Source organism: Hevea brasiliensis, chromosome 7, assembly GCF_030052815.1.
Source record: "Hevea brasiliensis isolate MT/VB/25A 57/8 chromosome 7, ASM3005281v1, whole genome shotgun sequence".
Lineage (NCBI taxonomy): Eukaryota > Viridiplantae > Streptophyta > Magnoliopsida > Malpighiales > Euphorbiaceae > Hevea > Hevea brasiliensis.
The window spans coordinates 7,945,537-7,967,971 of NC_079499.1; the positions used below are offsets into that span (position 1 = coordinate 7,945,537).

The 22,435-nt window shown below is 33.2% G+C and overlaps 1 non-coding gene and 1 pseudogene across 1 annotated transcript; one reads left to right on the forward strand and one right to left on the reverse strand.

The window, feature by feature from the left end:
- Window positions 1-22,435, reverse strand: part of LOC131181314 (uncharacterized) — a 171,029-nt pseudogene that overhangs the window by 36,956 nt on the left and 111,638 nt on the right.
- On the forward strand, window positions 9,766-9,871 carry LOC131181824 (small nucleolar RNA R71). The gene has a single exon (XR_009150301.1). It is a non-coding gene; the product is annotated as a small nucleolar RNA R71 (small nucleolar RNA).

Genomic DNA, 22,435 nt, shown 5'->3' on the forward strand with positions numbered 1-22,435 from the left:
TCATTTTGAATGGCAATAGTGAAAAGCACATATACTAGCACTTTTACAAGGTGACAAGTATTTCTTCTCCCTTTTATTGTATTTTTTTCTTTTCTTTTCTTTTTCTCTTTTTTTTTTCATTTTTTTATGTACCTAATATTGTAAATAATTATTCTCATGAAAAGGGTTGGAGTGTTTGGTTCATTAGCTAGGTAACAATAAGGATTTCAAGAAAAATTAGAGGTAAAAAGGCTCAAAGGGGTTTGCAAGGGTCAATTTTAATTAGGAAAAGGGCCAAAGGTTTAAAATGAGAAGGTTTAAATCAAAGAATGCCTAATCATCTCTCTTTTCAAGTACAAGCTGGTATTTCGCCTTGAAAGGTTTAGAAAATTTGTTCTAGGATTGGTGAGACATCATTTGACTACCTTATATCCAACAATTCCCTCTAAACACTTCCACCTCCAAATGACTAATTGGGTGGCTTTTTGGCTAAGAAGATATAGGCAAGAGATAGACACTTCAAAACCTTGCACCTTTAGGAAACTTTCAATCCACAAACCCAACTAAAAGGTGAGTCAAATCACTTTCATAGGCACATTTTCAATACTCAAGGGATTTGGCAAAAGATTTTAATGCATGGTGTATGATTCCTAAAATGAGTAATGCATGAACTAAATGGAGGAAGTCTATTTGTATGCAATTTGTACAATTTCTAAGTGATGTATAATGTGTGTGTAAATGTGTAATGAATATGTATGGATGGATGTATATGTAAAATATTTACAATATATGTAAATGAAATGGGATGAGATGCTCTTATACTCAAAATGTGAAAAATAAAGCTAAAAATCAAAATGTGCACCCCCAAACTCAAAATTGGACATTGTCCTCAATGTCTCAAACAAGAGATATCCAAAACTCAAAGCAAATAATATTGTAAAAATAAGAACAAAAAGAAAGAGTTACACAGTATGAGAATTCAAGTTCTGTGTATGCATAAGAAGTCGCATGTGTTATGCAGAGTTAAGTGCTGTCCAGAACATGTGCATAGGTAAGGTGCATAAGCCATGCAGTGCTGCATAAGAGGCAATAGATGTTGCATAGGCTATGCAGATGCTTGCATAAGGGAAATACAACTTGTGCGATTCTGCAGTAGCGAAAAGGGTTGCACAAAGCTATGCAAAGGTTATGCATGAGGAAATTCATAGTCATGCAGGTATACAAAAGCTATGCATGGGAATTGGCAAGGGAAATGTACAACCAAGCAGAAAAGTATGGAAATATAGACAGTATGGGCAAATATGTACAAAAAGGCAATAAGTGCAATAAAAATCAAAGAAGACGAATGTAATAGCTATTCAATAAAACTTCAAAAGAAAGCAGAATTTAGAAGAAACTAATTCAGAGCAAATCAACAAAATCCAAAACAAAGTATAAATGTTTGAACATATTTACAAAGAAAAGGTCCTACAAGATTGAACAAAAGTAAACTAAACACTAATCTATGTCTATTGTTTTTCCTTTGTCCAAGGATGTTGCTAAGGGGCTGGTGGCTGCTGTCGAAATGATGGTGCAGGAGGAGGTGATGGAGGTGGGGGTGGCATGCCCAGAAGATCATGAGTTGCTTCACCATTTCCTTGATTCTTCTGTTTGTCCTGGTTTCCATGACAAGGTCAAATAGTTGCTCATGACGATCCTTTAGTGTATCAAGACCATCACAAGCTTCCTATCTACAAAGTAGATATCATCACTAAACTGTCAAGGTAGGTGAATAAGGCTTTAGTGTTGAATGGAGGAGGTCTTGTGGATGAGGTAGGTTCATTTGTAGGAGGAATGGGCCGTGGCAGGTAGCTGGAGTGTCTGAGTAGGCCGAGGGGTGGGGTAAGGGTAGTAGGGTCTTTGTGGGACCGTGTGAAAGGTTGGGTTTCTGGTTGTGCAATAGGCTCAGTTTCTGCTGCAGGGTGGCCAGTATCATCAAAATATGATAAATGGAACCCTGTTTTGGTTAAGGGTGCAGTATCAAAATAGGAAGTGTCCTCAAGTCTTTGGGATTGAGTGCTCTGAGATTAAAGCCAAAATGTTTGGCTATGATGATGAGTCCACCCAAAACAATATCACCAATGGATTTGGTGGCAATATGCAACACATGTTCGCAAAAGAAGTAACACTGAGACACCTTAACTTTGTGAAATGCACACCATAACATAAAAGTTCAGATTTGCCCACGGACTGAACTAGTCCCTCCGCCCAAAATGGTGCTAGCCATCAACCTATGAATAAACCTAAGTGCAGGGTCAAGGATTTGGGATGTTTTGGACCTACCAGCAGAGAAGGTTTGGGGTTGGTTTGTTATGATTCTCCAAAATTGGGCAGGATTCCAGATGCCTTTATTGGCTACCTCTACTCCAGTATGTGGTACTCTAAAGAACCCATCAATTGCAAAACCAAAAATGCTATGAAATTGATCCAATGACAGCTCTCTATTTTGCCCCAAGCATCTAAATGTCATAATTGGCTTATGGTCTACATCATGCAAGTTGAGGGTAGCAGAGAATGAAGAAATAAACTCCAAAACTAGAATTGGATAAACTACCTCTTGCTTATGCACAAATTCTGTCCAACCCATACCGTCAAGAAATGCAACTACATTATCAAATAAACCCAGAGATTGTAGAGCATCAGCAGATATATACCTAGTAGGTTGTACCCTTCTATCTTTGAGTCTTTTGAAAGCAGCTTTTTGAATTGTATCAGGGAGAGGCCAGGGTAGCTTTGATACAAATGGGGTTGCTGAAACTGTCCTTTTGCTGGAAGAAGGTGTAGAGGCTGGAGCTTTTGGCTTTTTAGGAGGTGGTTCCGAAAATGGGGTGGGTGGGTCTTTGCGTTTGGACAGAGGAGGAGCAGAGGGCATGGGTCGCACGGATTTGGATCGGATTTTGCGTTTGTATGTGGTTGATGGAGGTGGTGGTGGTGTCGTTTGTGGTGGAGGATTGGAAGGGGGATGTATCGAAGACAATGGAGAGACTTCAAGAGGAGAGGCGGGGCGGGAATGTGGAGGGGAATCCATGGTCGATTGGAGAAGAGATGGAAATGTAGGGGGATTTAGGGTTTCGTGATGAGAGCGCTGATGGAGAAGATGGAAGAGAGATGGCGAGAATGCCGGAAAGAAATGGAGGATGAAGGGCGGTCGTGGGGTTCAATAGTCGGGAAGTGGAGGTGGTGGGAATGGCCTTTGCTGAAAATGAATTTGAATCGGGTTGTAGGAGACTGCATAAGGAGAAAATGATTTATGCATAACCTGTGCGTGTTTCAAAAGGATTTATATTTCAGAAAAGTGCTTATGCATAAGTGCATAGGTTATGCACTGTCCTTATGCATGTTTCGGTGACCCTGAAATGGTGAGGAGCGAAGTCATGCGGGAGTGCATAAGTTATGCACTCCCCTTATGCATCTCTCGGCAAGAATTGTTTTTCAGAAACTTGGGTCATGCAGATGTGCATAGGCTATGCACTCTGCTTATGCACTCTGCGGCAATTTTTGGGATTCAGAAATTTTGGTTATGCAGAAGTGCATAGGCTATGCACATTCCTTATGCAGGTCTCGGCAACTTTTGGGATTTTCTGTTTTCTGGTTATGCAGGAGTGCATAGGCTATGCACTCTGCTTATGCACTCTTCGGCTGAATTGATTTTTTGGAGATCTTGGTTATGCAGAGGTGCATAGGCTATGCACCTTCCTTATGCACCCCTCGGCAAGAATGATTTTTCTGGGTTTTTGGTCATGCAGAAGTGTATAGGTTATGCACTCTGCTTATGCAACCTTCGGCAGAATTGGAGCTGTGGAATTTTGGTTATGCAGAAGTGCATAGCTTATGCACCTTCCTTATGCAAACTTCGGCAGAGAGAGAAAATGAAGGATTTGAAGTTATGCAATTGTGCATAGGTCATGCACTCACCTTATGCAAGTTTTGACAGATATGAATTTTGACAAAATGAGGTTATGCAGTGTTGCATAAGCTATGCACTCTCCTTATGCACTTGCAATAAAGGTGAAAAATGGCAAGAATTTTGGTCATGCAGGATTGCATAAGCTATGCAGTTGCTTATGCACAAATTCAACAAAATTAAGATTGCAATAGAACATGGATTGCAAGTGTGAAAGATAGCCTGGAATGATGAAATATAATTCTATGAAGCACAAACCATGAGAGATTTTCACCAAAAACACATCAATTTATTCAAAGTTCATCAAAAGTGCATCACACAAGCATGTAAAAATGGATCCTACATAAAAGACCTTTGAGAGCCATGCCATTTTGACTCAAATTCTGCAAATCAACATTTGGCACATAAAACTCCATAAAATTTGCATGAAGTTGCATCTAACCACAAATGAGAAATGAACTCTCCAAGATTTGCCAAGAAAATGCAGCATTTCTACCTTGAATCCTACAACCCAAAGAAGCTCAAAACTGCAAAAATGACTCACTTACCACCATAATATCATTATAAGCACAAATATTAGAAAATTACCCACCCAACCTCACCAAAAACACATGTAATCTGCAGATTTTATTGTTCTGTTCTGCATAAACCGGATAGCAATTTCAAAGCTTCACCAACCTTTCTCCATTGATATACATCCAACCTCATCAAAACATGAGCCATTTTGCTGCAGACACCCCTTTTTGCTGCAGAATGTACATTTCCTCTGCATGAACTAGATTGCAGCTCCTGCACAGATTATGCAGCAAAAGCTTATCAGTTCTTTTGAAGGACTAAATTTGTCAAGTTAAGAATTACTTCCCCAATAGTTCACCAAATTCTTCTTCATTGAATTACATCTACAAGAGACAAAATTTAACAATGTCAAAAATTGAATTTGGGGAGATTTAAGATAAAAACAAAATTAATGAAAATGAAAGTAAATCAACAAAAGCAAAATAAAAGGACTTGGGATGCCTCCCAAGAGGGCTAATTTATAGTCCTTAGCTGGACTTTTCATGAATTTCACTGAAAAGAGGTGAGGGATTGGAGAGCTTGTAACAGCTTGCTCCTAGTATTGGGTCTCCAGTTATGTAATGCTTCAATCTATGCCCATTGACCTTAAAATTCCCGATTTTTCACTCCAAATTTCTATTGCTCCATAAGGGAAAACCTTAGAAACTCTATATGGACCAGTCCACCTTGACTTGAGTTTTCCAGGGAACAATTTCAATCTTGAGTTGAACAACAAAACTGAATCACCTTCTTTGAATTCCTTTTTCCTCAGATTCTTATCATGCCAAACTTTAGTTCTTTCTTTGTAAATACGTGCACTTTCATAAGCATCCATCCTCAATTCCTCAATCTCATTAAGTTGTAACAACCTTTTCTCACCAGCTTGCTTAAGATCAAAATTCAAGGTTTGAATGGCCCAATATGCTCTATGTTCTAGCTCCACAGGTAAATGACAAGACTTACCATACACCAACCTAAAGGGAGTAGTTCCTATAGGGGTTTTGTAGGCAGTCCTATATGCCCATAAAGCATCATCTAGTTTGATAGACCAATCTTTCCTTGAATTGTTCATCGCTTTCTCCAAAATATGCTTGAGCTCTCTGTTAGAAATTTCAACTTGTCCTGAAGTTTGAGGATGGTATGGGGTAGCTATCTTGTGCACTACACCATACTTCCTCATTAAGCTCTCAAATTGCTTATTACAAAAATGGGAACCCCCATCACTAATTATAGCCCTAGGAGCTCCAAATCTGTTCAAGACAAATTTTTTCAAAAATTTTACTACCACTCTAGCATCATTAGTTGGAGTTGCAATAGCTTCCACCCACTTTGACACATAGTCAACCCCAACTAAGATGTATCTATTACCATATGAAGGAGGGAATGGCCCCATAAAATCTATTCCCCAAACATCAAATAATTCCACTTCAAGAATATTATTTATGGGCATTTGATCTCTTTTTGACAAATTTCCACTCCTTTGACATTTATCACAATCCAACACAAATTTCCTCACATCCTTAAAAAGATTTGGCCAAAAGAAACCAGCTTGCAAAATTTTACTAGCTGTCTTAGAGATGCCAAAATGTCCTCCATAATCAGAAGCATGGCAATGATGCAAAATACTCGATTTCCTCTTCAGGAATACATCTTCTAATTAGACCATCACAACATCTCCTAAAGAGTAAAGGATCATCCCATCTATAAAACTTCACTTCATGCAAGAACTTTTTCTTTTGTTGCCATGTCATACCTAGAGGTAATATTCCACAAGATAGATAATTCACAAAGTCTGCATACCAAGGTAGTTTAGCAACAAGAGAGAAAAGTTGTTCATCCAAGAAAAACTCATCAATAGGGATTTCATCCAATTCTTCACCATCCAATTTCAACCTACTAAGATTATCAGCAACTACATTTTCAGCTCCCTTCTTATCTCTAATCTCCAAATCAAACTCTTGTAGCATCAGAATCCACCTAATGAGCCTTGGTTTGGCCTCCTTTTTACGGAGCAAATACCTGATGGTCGCATGATCCAAAATATAACCACCTTTGAGTCAATAATGTAAGGTCCGAACTTTTCCAATGCACAGACCATTGCCAAAAATTCCTTTTCATTTGTTGCATAATTTGTTTGAGCCTCATCCAGTGTTCTACTAGCATAATAAATAGCATAAGCCTTTTTGTCCTTTCTTTGACCAAGAACAGCCCCAATTGCATAGTTGCTAGCATCACACATAATTTCAAAAGGTAGGCTCCAATCAGGTGGTTGCATGATTGGTGCAGTGATGAGAGCTTGCTTTAACCTGCAAAAGGCATCCAAACACTCTTGGTCAAATTCAAATGGTGTGTCATTACTTAACAAATTAGACAAAGGTTTAGCTATTTTAGAAAAATCCTTAATAAAGCGTCTGTAGAACCCGGCATGTCCTAGGAAACTTCGAATTCCCTTGACATTGGTAGGAGGAGCCATCTTCTCTATCACTTCAACTTTGGCTTTATCAACCTCTATTCCTCTGTTAGACACCAAATGTCCAAGCACTATCCCTTCCTGAACCATGAAATGACACTTTTCCCGCTTTAACACAAGGTCGATTCGCACATCGCAAAATTTTAGAAAGGTTAGCTGTGCATATATCAAATGAAGATCCATAAATGAAAAATCGTCCATAAAAACCTCCATTATGTCTTCAATGAAATCTGAGAAGATTGCCATCATGCACCTCTGAAAAGTGGCTGGTGCATTACACAACCCAAATGGCATCCTCCTATAGGCAAAGGTTCCATATGGACAAGTAAAAGTGGTTTTCTCTTGATCATTTGGATGGATAGGGATTTGAAAAAAACCTGAATATCCATCTAAATAGCAAAAGTAAGAATGCCTAGCTAGTCTTTCCAACATTTGATCAATGAAGGGAAGTGGAAAATGATCTTTTCTAGTGGCAACATTTAATTTTCTGTAATCTATGCACATTCGCCAACTAGTCACTGTTCTGGTGGGAATTAATTCATTGTTTTCATTTTTGAAAACCGCTATTCCACCCTTTTTGGGACAACATGTACTGGGCTCACCCAAGTACTGTCTGAGATGGGATATATGATCCCTGCATCAAGCAACTTCAAAATTTCCTTTTTAACAACTTCTTTCATATTTGGGTTCAACCTCCTTTGATGTTCAATAGATGGTTTACAATTTTCTTCCAAACTGATTCTATGCATGCAAAAATGTGGGCTTATTCCCTTAATGTCTTCTATGGTGTATCCTAAGACTTTCCTAAATTGTCTCAACACTCTTAACAACTTATCAGCCTCTAAAGTACTCAAATTTGCATTTACAATTACTGGATAAGTGTTATTAGTGCCAAGAAATTCATACTGAAATGAGAAGGAAGTTGCTTAAGTTCTACCTTAGGTGCATCTTCTTCCTTGAATGATGATTGCTTAAATTCAGCTTTTTCCTTTTGTGTGAGTTGAAAACTGGAGCGAAATGAATGGTGGACTTCTCTATAAGTGTTGAGTTTATGCAGCTACATGAGGGTTGTCATAGTCTATGCCTCCTACATGAACCTAACATTTTTCTAGTGGATCTTCTGGATATTTTTTTGTGAAGTGTTCTTCAACTAGCTCATCAATAATATCAACTCTCAAGCAAGTATCAGCTTCAGAATGATGCTTTTTCATAGTGTTATTGATATTGAAAATTAATCGCTTCTTCACCAACTCTAAGAGTAAGCTTTTCTCCTTTCACATCAATCAATGCTCCTTGTAGCTAGAAAGGGTCTCCCAATATAATTGGAATATTAGAATCTTCTTCCAGTCCAAGATGACAAAGTCAACAGTATATAGAACTTTCCAACCTTCAGGGCACATTCTCCAAAATCCCTTCAGATACTTGATTGTTCTCACCAATCAAGAGAAATGTGGGTTGGCTTTAGATCTCCCATGTTGAGCTTTTCATAGATAGAAAGGGGCATAAGGCTAACGCTGGCCCCTAAATCACATAGAGCTTTTGTAGAACAAGACTCTCCAATGTGGCATGGAATTGAAAAACTCCCTGGATCCTTAAGCTTTGGAGGAAGTTACCTCCGAGGATAGCACTACATTCTTCCTCACAAAGCTACAGCTTTCATCATCTTCAAGTTTTCTCTTATTTGAGAGAATTTCTTTCAAGAATTTTGCATAAGAGGGCATTTGTGAAAGAGCATCAACAAAAGGCACATTTATGTAAAGTTTCTTCAAAACCTCTAAGAACTTCCCAAATTGCCTATCAAGCTTGGCTTTGTGAAATCTTTGTGGAAAGGGAAGTTGTGGCTTGTAGGGCTCAGGAGGTATATACTTCTCTTCTTTTTCTTCAAATTTCTCCTTACTCTCTTGTTTTTCACTCTCATCAGTTCCTTTTTCATTTTCTCTCTTCTCACTGTTTTCACTCTTCTCATCATTTATAACTTTACCACTTCTTAAAGTAATAGCTTGACAATGCTCTCTTGGATTTTCTGGTTGACTTGGAAGCTTTCAAAAAGATTTGGCACTTGAGGAAGATGCTTGTTGTGCAACTGGTTTTCCAAAGATTCGATGTGTGTTTGCATTTGTTCCAGCCTTGCTTTCACCTCTCTCATCTCCTCATCATGCTTATTTTGGTTGGCAAGAATCATGCAATAAAGCTTGTGGTGGAATTTCGTTCTTGCCGCTTTGGTGGAGGGTTCATATTTTTCTCACAAAATTAGGCAATGGTTGCCTATTTTGCTGATATGGAACTTGACTTTGCTGTTGTGGTTGAAAATTCTGATTTTGAACTTGACCTTGCTGATTGCCCCATGAAAAGTTGGGATGATTCCTCCAATTTGGATTGTAAGTTTGAGAATAAGGATTCCCCATTTGCTTGTTTCCATAATTACCAACATATCCGCTTGTTCTCCATAATCTACTCCACACCGGTAGTTTCCTCTGCATAAGCCACTTGTTGTGAACTTCCACCGATGATGTTGAACTAACCAACATACTCAAATCTTCCATCTTCTTAGCAAGGACATTTGTAAGTGCATCAAACTTTGCATTAATCATGTTGAATGGATCAAGATCATACATTCCAAAGAAATTGCCTTTTCTGAGTTGGAGCTGGTCCTCTTGGACTACTCCAAAGATGAGTATTCTTTGCAATTTTCTCTAATAACTCATAAGCTTCATCTTCATGCTTTATAATAAATTCTCCTCCTGTTTGAGCATCAATAATTCCTCTGATTGCAGGAGTGACATTTGTGTAGAAATTCTGATTTATCATCCATTTTGGAATGGCATGATGTGGGCATAATCTTTCCAATTCCTTCCATCTCATCCATAATTCATAGAGAGTTTCATCTTCTCTTGGTCTGAAAGATGTCATTTGATTCTCACTCTTGAGTTTTTCCAGGTGGAAAATATTGTGCAAGAAATGCATCAGTTAGTTGCTCCTAATTTGTAATGGAGTTGTGAGGTAAAGAATCAAGCCAATCCAATGCTCTATCTTTCAAAGAGAATGGAAATAGCTTCAATCTTGCTGCATCATCAGACACTCCAGGTTGTTTTTGCATGTCGCAAATCATAGCAAATTTCTTCAAGTGTGTGTGTGGATTTTCGTAGGATGTCCTCCAAATTGAGAGTTTTGGATCATTTGAAGAACTCCAAAATCCATCTTGTAGCTGTTTGCATCAATCCTTGGTCTTGCTATGCTCTCTCTCAAGTCATCAAAACGAGGAAAAGCATGATCCATCATACTTCCCCTGGGCACGTTTGCATTAACAACTTCTTCCCCTTGGGCTTCATTTTCATTGTTTTGACCAATTCCAGCATTACCAACACCAATTCTAATTCTTTCATCAGCCATATCTGCTTCTAATTCAGTTTCTCTCGAAGCTTCCTTCCTTCTTCTGGTTTCCTTCTTGTTGGCCTTACAAAATTTCTCAATTTCAGGATTGAAAAGTAAGGTTGTGTCACTTGAGCTTCTAGCTCTTCTCATAAAAGATTAAAGTACCTGAAAAAGAACAAACAAACACAAAAATGAAAAGATAACAAAGATAAAACTAAAAACAACTAAAATAATCAAGAATTCAATCTTAAACAAACAACTCAAGAACGGCGCTAAAAACTTGATGCGTCCCAACCGCAAGTGCACGGGTCGTACAAGTAGTATAGAAAAATATCAATCCCACGAGGAGTTGTGTTAATGATTGAATTTTCGATATAAAAGTTGACTAAATTGAAGTATTTATGAGATTAAAATGATGAATTAATGGGTAATGGAATGTGAAATCTAATTGTGCAAAATTAATATTCTATTCAACAATGTATTAATTAAACTAAAATTGCATCAAATAGAAATAAGCAAGTTCAAATATGGCAATATTTAAATTGGCAAATGATTAAATTCGATTAGAAATTAACAATGGTAAAAAGGTGATTCCGGAGTTCGGGATTTCATATTCGAGCTATTTTGAGATTTTAAATTGGTTATCCAATCTTGTGAAACTAATGGGTTTTAAGGAGATTAATTCTTAAATCCTTTGAATTCCCTTTCGAGTGAGACAAAGAGTGCCTTAATCAAACTAATCCTACTTTCGTGGAGTTAGAATTAATTAAGACCCATTAAGTTCCTTAATTAATCTGTGAATCCTCTTAATCCTTAGCCTATTTCTAGGTCTAAGTTAATTAAGTCCAATTTCCGATTATCTATCACAAGGCCTTCTCCTTTCGGTGCTTCAACCATGGATTAAGAACATTACTCAATGGGATCCTACATTAAGCATGTCATTAAGCTTACAAGAAATGAATAAAACTCATTAAGACCACAAAATATGGATTACCCAATCAAAATCCACAAATATCTCAAATATTACAACCCTTACTCCAGAATCAAAAGTAAACTACTCACTATCCATAATGCTTACAAGATATGATGAGTTTAAATGGAAATAAAGCTTTAATCTAAGCTAAGAAGTAAGTAATTAAACACTAGAAATGTAGAAAAGTGTAAAGAAAGAAAGAAATCTGCAAATCTTAGTTGAAAATGGTGTGGAAGGTGAAATGACTCCTCAAATTCTGCTTAGCCTCCTCCTTTTTTTCCTTTGCTCCTTGCCTCCCCTCTAAAATGAGAAAATGGGACTATTTATATCATTTTTCTGACATGGAGCCCTAAAATAGTATGTTCTAGGAGGAATACATTAAGGGAATCTTCTGCCAGCTCATTAATGAACTCTTTATGGGACTGCATAAGTGGACTGCATAAGTTATGCAGTCCCTTATGCGGTTTTCGGCTGGTTCTGGGTCACTTATGCGAAGCTGCATGACTTGGTGCATAGGTTATGCACAATTTCGTGAATCTGCATAAGGGAGGTGAGAGTGTGCATAAGCTGTGCAGTCTCCTTATGCACATTTCGGCTGGTTCTGGAACAGTGTTCTTCCTCCTTATGCAGAACTGCATAGCTTATGCGGCAAGTTATGCACAGTTTGGTCAATGCATATTTCAGCTTGAAAACTTGTTTTTGGCATCTTTTTGCTGTAGAAGACACTCCTCAATGGCAAAATTCTCTTTAGTCCTTCAAAAACACCATTTTTCCTACAAAACAAAGTAAAAATTACAAATTAGTGCAAAATTGACAACTATGAAAAACTAACTAATTAACTAATGAAATTAGCTAAAAATGACTAATAATCAAATAAAATGATTGTGAAATTAGACCTAAATGATTATGCAAAATGTATGCATCAACCAACTGGACAGAGTCCAACCATAAAATGGACTATCCAACGGGGAGCCATTGACTCACCCGACCTATAATCTCAATGAAAATATCTTTGGGCCGCTCAGCTCACCCGTCAATCATCCACAATCTCAAAATAAAATCAATGGGAGCTCAGCTCCCTCATCCATCATAAGTATTCAACTACACAATTATACATGCATAAATCTTATAAGTTACAATCCCAAATTAATAAATACTACAGTCCAGCTAAATATTATGATCCTGCACATGCGGAGGTCTAGAAGTTATGTTCAACAGTACAAAAAGTAAAATTAATAATAAGTAGGCTTGCGAAGAATGAAAGTAGGTTAGACACAAGTAAAAGCTCTCCCGTGACCTGAAAAAAATAGTGAATAGGAGTGAACGTTTGACTCAGAGAGTAAATATTTATTTTACTTACAATTTCTATAACTATCTAATTCTAATAAAATCTTAGAAGTGAAATGAATCATCTTTGTCCAAGTCAAACATATCATATTAAGTCACATCAAAGATAATCCGGAGCACTCACGCACCCAAGTCATATTCATACTCACGCATACATATATGGGGAGCTGATCCCCTTACCCAGCTCTCTTAATCCAAGGCCTGCCAGCGAGATCAACTCGAGCTGGACTTTGGCTTAATAATACTTATGCGGGGGCCAGCGAGATCAACTCAAAGTCGTGCCTACCCTGACTTATCAATAATAAGGATCGAGTCCCAGCGAGTCAAGCTCCAGCCGCATCTACCCGTCCTACTCATATCCATATACTCCACATATACACCAACCCACACACACAGCTCCATATTATCAAAACACAGCAACCAAAGTAATATCATCAAGTATAAATGTAAAACAAGGTATGCCTAATATTTAACTACATAAATATAAGTGATGCATGAGCATGCTAGAAATATAATAATATTGAAATTGTAAATAAAATAAATATCTACTCACGGATTAGTTGACTGGATTGCAGCTGGTTTAGCTAAAAGAAAACGACCGGTACCAATCACCTAAATATACACACTGACATCTATCAAAAGACTAAAAAAACTAAATAATTGATTTAAATCATAAAATTAAAATAGTTTCTAAGATCTTGCCAAAATTTCAACAGAGTTTCCCCTGCACCTAGGACCTACCCAACCTGCATAATAGTTCAAATAACACATCTAGAATCACACATCTCAACCCATATCTCATCAATATCATATGGTCCCTCCTGGGTCCTCCAAACCAGGCAATAGTTACAAACTTGAAAAAGTACGTTTTAGCCGCTAAAATGGATATTCTGCAAAAATCAATCAAATAAGCTCTAAAAATTCTAAAACTTTGCCCCGCGGTCCTCAACAATATTATAAAGCTATTGCAAAAGGAATTATAATTTTCTAATAAACTCCAAATATTTTATGGATTTTTATTCTAAAACCAGCACTAAATAACTGAAGAAATTTTGGGTTCGAATTTACCTATGCCAATTCTTACGCTTGAAATAAGTCTGGGGCATCTGCAAATGGTGCGGTAGTCTATAACTTTGACCTGGTTCTGAAATAGTTCCAGTAGCTTATCTGCTTGGCCCAAAATTATAGATTCGGGCGACGATCGAATTTTCACTAAATGAAAATATCTACGCAAAGCCCACAATACCAGGGTTAGAATAAAATATTTACATATAAAATAATTATTTGAAAATTAGGAATGTTACATATATATTTTCAAAATAGTTAATCTTGGAGAATTATCAACTATTATTACTTCTCATTTATAAATTTAATTTTCTAATTTGGAAAGTTTTGATTTTAAATAATCTATAAACAAAAACTAAACCGTTTAAATTTTATATTAGGCATTCTATTTTTACAATTGAATTTCAACAAAATTTAAACGAATTTGCGGTTGTCTATATAGTTATATAATTTATTTTCAAAACCATTAAATACAACGTAAACAAGTTTTTTTTTTTTAAATAAAAAGCTATATATATGAACAATAATTTAACTAGAGTCTCTTAAAACACATAGATAATAAAAAACGAATGCTATTTTTAGCAAAAATATAATTATATATAATTTCATATTAGTACATTTCAGAATGTGAAATATATGTGTAAAACATCTTAAAGAAATATAATAATTATATACTTAAAATTATTTAATATTTATCGAATTTTAAAATAACAATTATCAAAAACCAATCCTGCATTTTAAGAATTTCTTTTTTTCCAGTTGTCAGCAAATGAAAATTGATGGGTGAGGTCATTGTTTGAGCAAAACTTAAATCATCAATGACATCAGCCCCAATAATAGAAAAAACTAACCTAAAATCTTCGTTGACCGTGATTTCACGTGTCAAAAGTTAAAACTAACGCCATGTATTTTTCTTTTAACAAACAACAAATATTAATTGCGGGTCCAACATTCATTATTGAGCTACCAATAACAATAACAATTGAATAAGAATAATAATTTTGATCCAACATTCATTTATGAAAGTATTTTAAGGTATGGTCTCGAAAGGTGCAGTGAAAATGAATGAAAATTAAGTATACGTATTTTTCTTTTAAGGAACAACCAATATTAATTGTGGTCTAGCTTTCATGGATGGCTAGAGCTACCAAAAACCACAATAATTGAACAAGAATAATAATTGCAGCCCAACTTGTATGAAGAAAAAATTGCAGTTCAATGTTCATTCAGAAAAGTATTTAGAGCTATGGTTTCTATATTATAGATGAGCACACAATGATTAAAATTAAAAACTGAATCAAAGATTTAATTTAAAACTAAAAAAAAAAATCCTAGTTATATGAGATTAGGGATTTCATAAAATTCATGGTGTCTAGCTAAAATATTGTCTACTCGATGTACCATTATGGAGAAAAAGCAACATTGAAAGTGTCTTGAACTCGCATGAGTCCTAAGAGAAGGTTCTTTAGTTGCAGACACTATAGGGAGAGTGATAGTAATATGCCATTATTCTTGTGTAATATTTTGTAATTGATTTGTTTTTAAAATTTTTTTGATATTTACAAGGTGAAGACATCTGTTGCGTGTGGTTATTTCTCTTGGTACGATCCTCCTATGCTTGAGCATTCAAGTGTGTTATTTTGGGGCTGCTGTCAAGGGTGAAAAAGCATGAAACTAAGAATAAGAGAGGATTCAATAAATGTAAGATCTGTGGAAAAATTTTGGTGTTTGTAGCATCAATGTTGTTGATTTTGAATGCTTGGTTGCTGTGTTGAAGTAATTTATTTGTTGTAGTTAGGATTTAGGCATATTTGGTAAGCTGTGTAATTAGTGCTCAATTTACTAGGACACTCAGTTAGTACAGATTTTTTACGATAGATAAATTTGTAAAATTGGAATAGTTTGGAATTCTAACTCGACAAATGCTCTATATTTAAGTTTTAATGAAAATAAACAAATTGTTTTGGTAAAAGAAGTGTCTTGATTTTGGTTTGCATGAATTGGTAGAAAATGAAAAAGTGAAGTTAAATTGGACTTTGAATGTAACCAATCTACTGAACAAGTGCATATGAGCCATCTGCAGAACCTTTTTGCAGCAAAAGTGCATATAAGCACATTCTCTAGATTTTTAACATTGACCTTATACCTGTGAACACTAAATGTAATCAATGTCTAAAATATATTCATCTCATTCAAACAAAAACCAGATAATAACCATTCATTAAACTTGAAAAACATTTATATATGTCATTATGCTTATAACTATTAAGAGACATAAACCACAATCAAAATCTCAATTTAATTTGCCTTTCTCTCTCTCTCTCTCTCTCTCTCTCTTGGAAAGTTGTTTTAGACTTTTCCCACCCACCTCTCAGCTGTGAATTGGGTTAAATCAGCAATTGATAATTTTTCAGTGGCTTAATTCCCTACACATGAAAATTATCTACTTTGGATACCTTTAATTTCGATTTTCTTTACTTTTTGCTCTGATTCATATTAAAAGAAATTTGGAAAAAAAAAAAAATAAAACCTTCCTTGTAAGTGTTTTACTCTATTTGGCCTTGTAATACAATTACACTCAGTTTAGGTGAGTCTTCAACTATATGGATAAGAACCCTCTCACCAATGAATAAAAATTCCTTCTTGTTGAATTCTATTCCCTTTTTCCCCCTTAGGCCAAAACCTCTTTATCTCTATGGGACTGCAATGAGCAGGAGCTCCTCATCAATGAGTAAAACTAAATCCTTAGCAATTGGCAAAGCCACTCTTTGCAATGAGTAAAAGCCCCTCTCTATGGCCAAAGCTAAATAACCTTTTCATCATTCTCGTATTTATAGACCCTAATCCTAATCTAATTAGGAATCTTAGCTAACTTAGAAATAACATTAAAATAAGAGTTTTATGCTATATATGAATTATACCTCCATCTTATTGAGGAATATTTCTTCCACTCAAATTAAGAAAATGTCTTCTAAATCTACTAAGATTTTGGGTCATAAATCTAATAGATATAAAAGTCTAAATTAAGATACGAAATATATAAATTGATGAGAAATATAACAACAACAACAACGATAATAATAATAATAATAATAATTGAGTATGAACTCTCTATATATAATTTTCTACGTTGTATTCCAGAGATGATGAATCCATTAATTGTGTTTGTTAGAGAAAGTTAATGCCTTTCATTTCATGGATTACGACTTATAAGGACACCAAGAATGGCCTGTTAAATTTATAAATTCAATCCATATTACTCCAACAAATTCTATTATTTGTAAATAAAAATTATTATATATATGTATATATCATGATTAATTTTATTATTTTGATTTTAATTGTTTATATGATTCTCTATATCATATTAATAATTAATGTGTATAACCTAAAAACAGCTCGAATATATGATATAAATTCTCTATTTATATATTTTCAAAATAGTTAATCTTGGAGAATTATCAACCAATATTACTTCCCATTTATAAATTTAATTTTCTAATTTGGCAAGTTTTGATTTTGAAAATCATTAAACAAAAAGTAAACCCTTTAAATTTTATATTAGGCATTCTATTTTTACAATTGAATTTCAATAAAATTTTAGCAAATTTGTGGTTGTCTATATATATATTTATATAATTTATTTTCAAAACCATTAAATACAACATAAACAAGTTTTTTTTTTAAATAAAAAGTTATATATATGAACAATAATTTAACTAGAATATCTTAAAACACATCGATAATTAATACGGATGGTTTTTTTTATGAAAAATATAACTATATATAATCTCATATTAGTACATTTTATAATGTGAAATATATGTGTAAAACATCTTAAAGAAATATAATAATTATGTACTTAAAATTATTTAATATTTATCAAAATTTAAAATAACAATTATCAAAAACCAATGCTGCATTTTAAGAATTTCTTTTTCCAGTTGTCACCAAATGAAAATCGATGAGCGAGGTCATTATTTGAGCAAAACTTAAATCATCAATGAGATCAGCCCCAATAATAGAAAAGACTAACCTGAAATCTTTGTTGACTATGATTTCATGTGTTAAAAGTTAAAACTAAGGACATGTATTTTTCTTTAACAAACAACAAATATTAATTGCGAGTTCAGAATTCATCGCTGAGCTACCAATAACAATAACAATTGAATAAGAATAATAATTTTGATCCAACATTCTTTTATGAAAGTATTTTAAGGTATGGTCTCGAAAGGTGCAGTGAAAATGAATGAAAATTAAGTATACGCATTTTTCTTTTAAGGAACAACCAATATTAATTGTGGTCTAGCTTTCATGGATGGCTAGAGCTACCAAAAACCACAATAATTGAATAAGAATAATAATTGCGACCCAACTTGTATGAAGAAAAAATTGCAGTTCAATATTCATTCAGGAAAGTATTTAGAGCTATGGTTTCGATATTATAGATGAGCACACAATGGTTAAAATTTAAAACTGAATCAAAGATTTAATTTAAAACATAAAAAAAATCCTAGTTATATGAGATTAGGGATTTCATGAAATTCATGGTGTCTAGCTAAATTTTGTCTACTCGATGTACCATCATGAAGAAAAAGCAACATTGAAAGTTTCTTGAACTCGCATGAGTCCTAAGAGAAGGTTCTTTAGTTGCAGACACTATAGGGAGAGTGATAGTAATATGCCATTATTCATGTGTAATATTTTGTAATTGATTTGTTTTTTTAATTTTTTTGATATTTACAAGGTGAAAACATCTGTTGCATGTGGTTATTTCTCTTGGTATGATCCTCCTACGCTTGAGCATTTGAAGTGTGTTATTTTGGAGTTGCTGTCAAGGGTGAAAAAGCATGAAACTGAGAATAAGAGAGGATTCAGTAAATGTAAGATCTGTGGCAAAATTTTGGTGTTTGCAGCATCAATGTTGTTGGTTTTGAATGCTTGGTTGCTGTGTCGAAGTAATTTCTTTGTTGTAGTTAGGATTTAGGCATATTTGGTGAGCTGTGTAATTAGTGCTAAATTTACTAGGACACTCAGTTAGTACAGATTTTTTACGATAGATAAATTTGTAAAATTGGAATAGTTTAGAATTCTAACTCGACAAATGCTCTATATTTAATTTTTAATGAAAATAAACAAATTGTTTTGGTAAAAGAAGTGTCTTGATTTTGGTTTGCATGAATTGGTAGAAAATGAAAAAGTGAAGTTAAATTGGACTTTGAATGTAACCAATATGCAGAACAAGTGCAGATGAGCCATCTGCAGAACCTTTTTACAGCAAAAGTGCATATAAGCACATTCTCTAGAATTTTAACATTGACCTTATACCTGTGAACACTAAATGTAATCAATGTCTAAAAGATATTCATCTCATTTAAACAAAAACTAGATAATAAGCATTCATTAAATTTGAAAAACATTTATATATGTCATTATGCTGATAACTACTAAGAGACACAAACCATAATCAAAATCTCAATTTAATTTGCTTTTTTTTTTTCCCTCTCTCTCTCTCTCTTTTAGAAAGCTGTTTTAGACTTTTCCCACGCACCTCTCAGCTGTGAATTGGGTTAAAGCAACAGTTGATAATTTATCTGTGGCTTAATTCCCTAGGCATGAGAATTATCTACTTTGGATGCCTTTAATTTTGATTTTCTTCACTTTCTGCTCAGATTCATATTAAAATAAATTTGGAAAAAAAAAAAACCTTCCTTGTAAGTGTTTTACTCTATTTGGCCTTGTAATACAGTTATACTCAGTTTAGGAGAGTCTTCAACTACATGGGTAAAAGCCCTCTCACCAATGGACAAAAATTCATTCCTGTTGAATTCTATGTCTTTTTTCCACCTTAGGCCGAAACATTTTTCTCACTATGGGATTGCAATAGGCAGGAGCCCCTCCTCAATGTGTAAAACTAAATCCCAGCAATTGGCAAAACCACTTTTTGTAATGGATAAAAGCTCCTCTCAATAGGTAAAACTAAATAATTTTTCCATCATTCTCGTATTTATAGACGTCAATCCTAATCTAATTAGAAATCCTAATCAACTTAGAAATAATATTAAAATAAGAATTCTACGCGATATATAAATTATATCTCCATCTTATTCATAGCCAAATAAATTAATGGGGACCATGGAAATTTTAAGTGATTTATTGATAATTTGTATTTCAAATATAATGTATCCATTGATTGTGTTTGTCAGAAAGAGTTAATGCATAACTTCTCGATGTGTGTGTGTATGTATATATATATATTTCACTTTATAAGATTCTCTATATCATATTAATAACAAAATATTTATGTAATAAAAATATTAAGAATAAATTTTCAAAAAAATATTAATCATAAGATTCCATTATTTATATAATAAAATATTACTCATTTGATTTTAATTTACATGTAATATAAAAATTACAAACAATTGTTATATTGTTAGTGAGATAAACAAATATTTTGGATTGGGCTTCTACAATAATATTTCTATATTCATCCCATGACAAATTTGTTCAGCTGCTATGGTGATTCCTTTTGTGAGTTTAAATTACAGTAAGTATAGGATTTTTCTTTATAATAATTGAGTTTTAATTAGAGTTATAATTCATTAATTTAATTATAATTTTAAAAATAGTTATAAAATTATTAAATTAAAATTTATAAATAATATTAATATTTTAATATCTAAATAAAAATCCAATTGTGTGGAATTTTAATTATCAACAACCAAAAAACTTTTAAAGATAGGGGCTTTGCCTTTTTTTCTATAAATCTCTCCTTTTATCTCATTCTTTTCATTTTTTTTTTATTTCTTTTATCTTTTTCTTCCTTTGATCTCTTTTTTGGGTGGCTACCGGTAAGTGTTTTCATCAATAGCTATTCCTCCCTTTTCTTTTCTTTTTTTTTTTCAAATTGTTTTAATAACTCCCTAATCCATATTCGTTTCATTGCAATAAATTTAGGTTTTAATAGCATGCCTTATATGCTGTTAAAAATTTAAAATATGTCATTAATAAGAATTATCAGCAATCATATAATGATATACATAAGCCTTGTCACGTTCATACTAATTTACAGCACTATTATGCATAATGTTTTATGTATTATTTATTATATTATATGCTGTCTTGATGTCTAAATACGTTATCTTAATATTTTTTTTTTGTTTTAACATAGTGTTGTTGGCCTATATTTATTATAGTATTTAGAACATATTTTAGGCATATATTCTCAGATCTATTATTGTTTATAAATTTTGAATGAAGAAATCCTTATATTTATCGTTATTAGTAGATTATGAGTTTTCTTTTTTTTTTTGGGTGTCTTCTCTTCTTTAATAGAGTTATTATTTTTTTTGATTGTTGAGTTATTTATTTTATTTTTTTAAAAGAAGAATATTCTGCTAGGTACAGATATTTTTTCAATGGAAGATCTAAATTTAAAAGTTATTTGATTAAGCTTGTAAAAGGATCATGAAGTTGAATTGTAGAGTACACAACTTACTAATTTGTCAATTTACACACTCTGTTAACATGATTAGATTTTTCAAAATTTTCATTTTTTTTTTAAGAGAGATTAATTTCATTTCTACAAACATATAATATGCTGATTTATATTTCTTTTTATTTTATTTTTAATTAATCAAATAAATTTTTATTTTTATCAAAGAAAAAATTTACAATGACAAAAAATATCTAATTATGTGATAAAGTGACCAAGACTTTTTTGTAATGATTTTGGTAAAGACCCTTGACTGTGTATGTGGGCTTGGATAGAAGTCAAAAATCCTCCAGGCTTTCTTTGCAGTAAAATACTCTTTTCTACATATAATAGGTGCTAGAAAATCAATTGGAACTTGAAAGAGATGGTAAACTCAAGTGTAGCCAAACGATTTAATTAATGGGACCACAACGACACAAAAACATTAAATAAATATTTGACCATTTAGTTTGTAAGTTAATTTAAATGATTTTCATATAAACTCCATAAATAACTAAAAGCCATTCATATTTAAAAATGATTGGACCTAAATCCGTTAGGAATTCACCTTTGTTAGCTCTAATGAAAATATCACATAGCGAACTTACTCTATTTTTGGGAAAGGTTAAAAATGGAAGAAAAAAAGAGGATGAAATAAGATAATAGAATATTCTACCTTTTTCTTATTTGGAAGATGACGGAAAATAAGAGGAAATTTTGAAATGAAATTATGTGACAAACATAAATATTTTCGCTTCATATTGAATAGAAATTGAAAGAAAAATTATAAAATTACTATTATACCTTCTAATAACTCTTTTTTAAAATAAAATTTATATGGATAAAAATATAATTTTCTCCAATTTAAATTAATTTTCTTTATATTATTCTCTTTTACTGAGGTATTTTTTTCATTTTTTTCTCTTTTTAATATTTTCCAAACAATGTTAAATGTTTAATTTTCAAGTAGGTGCTGTTAAATTTCACCCACTACGTATTGGCGTGATGTAAATATAAAAAAATAAAAATTGTTATTATATAGGTATGAAGTCTTATCTAAAAAATTGAGTGACATGTATTAAAAGATGATGAGCATTTTTGTTAAAAGATATTGTGTAAACTATTAAAAAAAATAAAATAAACACATAAAATACTAATATATATGTGGTTCATCTTTTACATAGTTCTATATTTACAAGCGCATAATATTTCACTATAATCAAATGAAATTAAATTATTAATTATAAACTTAAA